Source organism: Pediculus humanus, genomic scaffold (genome assembly GCF_000006295.1).
Source record: "Pediculus humanus corporis 1103172107540 genomic scaffold, whole genome shotgun sequence".
NCBI lineage: Eukaryota > Metazoa > Arthropoda > Insecta > Psocodea > Pediculidae > Pediculus > Pediculus humanus.
Window position 1 is genome coordinate 382,022 of NW_002987155.1, and position 2,500 is coordinate 384,521.

General features: G+C 33.1%; 1 non-coding gene across 1 annotated transcript; it reads right to left on the minus strand.

The window, feature by feature from the left end:
* Nucleotides 1-2,279: 2,279 nt before the first annotated feature.
* Nucleotides 2,280-2,351, minus strand: Phum_PHUM189950. The gene has a single exon. It is a non-coding gene; the product is annotated as a tRNA-His (tRNA).
* Between the last annotated feature and the right edge of the window lie 149 nt (nucleotides 2,352-2,500).

Sequence of the window (2,500 nt, forward strand, 5' to 3'; positions counted from 1 at the left end):
TAATTTAAAAATAAATATTCTCATTAATTTATCCAAATATATATTTCGGTTTCGGGTGGTGAAATTTCAAAATTATTAGGGTTGGTTAATGAATAGAAATTATTGTATTGAAAATCAAATAATCATTTTTAGGGGTTGTTTGATTACCACGTATCCGATTGTAATAATTTCATTTTTATTTTCTATTTACACGACACAATCCTCATCGTCATCTTACACGACGAATCCCTTTCCCTTCGTTTCTTTCTCGATTTTACCAAAAATTTCAAACTCGAGTGAAATATTTTCTTTTTTTTTTCATAACAACAAAGATTAAATGCAACACTGTATCTACACGATCAAAAGAAAATCTCTTTTTCTTCTTCCACTTTTACATCCCTTTTCTCTCTCTCTCACTCTCATTTCCCTTTGATTTAATCTTTCTCGATTATTTTTTTTTTTTATTATTTGAAATTAAAAATTAAAACTAAAATAAGATGTAAAACCGGAAGGTGGGGGAGAGATAGAGAGAGAGAGAGAGGGGGGGGAGGTTGGGGGAAAACACACACACACACACGAAACAAGAGATATTTTCTTTTTAAAAAAAAATTCCAGAAGTTTTACACGATATGTGGGCCATTTTCCACGTCGTGTGGCTGGCATCACGAGTTTTCTCTCTCTCTCTCTCTCCTTTCGGTAAATCTTATAACACGTAAGCTAAACAGATAAAAACAATTGTAAATCGATTCACGACGATTTTACTTTTACAACACGATTTAGGGAAGGAAAATTTTCCCGAGATCCTCGCGTAAAAAAAAAAAAAAGTAGGAAGAGTGAGAGAAGGAGGGGAAGAAAGAGAGTGTGTGTGTAGGAAAGTGAAACACGGGGAAATTTTGGAAAATTCCCTTTTTTTCCCTCCCTCCTTACCCATCCCCCTCCCTCAAACCTTTCCTTTGATCTTTCTCTCTTTTTCATGCAAATTTCATTTCGTATTCGAATATCCTTCTTAAAAATATGAACTAAACGATAAGTTTATTTATTATTCATTCTGGGGCCCATATCGGCGGGTCGGCGGCCTCCCTACCGTCTTCCCCCCCCCCCAGTTTTTCATATTTGCAAACTTAATTTTCAACCGTTTTTAACAAAAAAAATACGTAAACCTGCCTATATTCATTCCCTTTTCATCCCTTTTTTTTATATCTATCATCATCATCATCATCATTATTACTTTACCTTACCTTCAAAGTAAATTTTCTATTATCATCATCATCATCATCATCATCATCAACATTATAATTATTATTTTTTAACCGTTTAAGGACCGTAAAGAGTATTCATCGTACGCGGTTTAAATTATAAAAATTAAATTAAATGACGTCACAAACGAATTTTTTTCCGACGCGTAATAATAATAATAATAATATTTAAACTCCTACCTGAATATATTTAAATCCGAAAATGATCCTCCTCAAAATCCTCCTGCTTTTCCGATGCAAAAAATGTTAATTAAATCTAAAAAAAAAAAAAAAAATTAATATAAATTAATAAATTGTTTTCCCGGAAGTTCTAATAAAAAAAATATATATATATAAAATCAATTTCCGGTTTTTAAATAAAAATTTTTCCTTTTCCGTTTCCGTTTTTAAGAAAAATAATAAAAAATCAAAGAAATAAGTACATATTAATAATAAATCGAGAAAAATCCGTTTTCGGATTAGTTTAAAGAAAATCTATTATTATTATTATTATTATTATTAATGTAAAATAATCAGAGACAAAAGAAAATGGTGGTCTCCGCGAACGAGGAGAGAGGAGAAGGGGGGAAAGAGAAAGAGAGAGAGGGAGAGAGTTAAAAGAAGAGGCTTAAGGGGAAAATCCGAAAGGTTTTTGAATATAAACGGGAAAGGTATGCCGGGAGTGGATAGGAATGAAGAATAGGTGGAAGAGGAAGAGGGGAAGAAGGAGGAGGGGGAGGGGAAGCAAGAATGTTCTGGAAGAAAACTGAGAAGTCAAAATTCTCATGAGAATCTCTTTTATAACGATGTTAATGCCTTCGTGACTCGATTAAGAGTAAAATGGTAACGCGAATCGTTTAATCGGATTAAACCATTTCTCTTGCCCAGAACCGCGCGCTCACTGCCCGGCAATTTCGCTTTGCCAAATTAATTTAAAAAAGGGTCCGTTTCTCTCTCTCTCTCTCTCTCTCTCTCTTTTTTTTTTAACTTGAAAATTTAACTTGGCCGATGATAAAAAAAAAAAAAAAAATTTCCTTTTTTCTTTTTTGTAAAAAAAAATTCGAGTGCCGTGACCAGGATTCGAACCTGGGTTATTGCGGCCACAACGCAATGTCCTAACCACTAGACGATCACGGCTACCGATTTTACATTAATGTACCATGAAAAAATAATCACCTGAATAAATTTTTTTTTCCCTCATTTTTCCCATTTTAAAATTATTAAACGTCCTGGTGATTCTTTACGTCCAACAGAACTGATAACGTCTTTACTGATAACACGTGGGA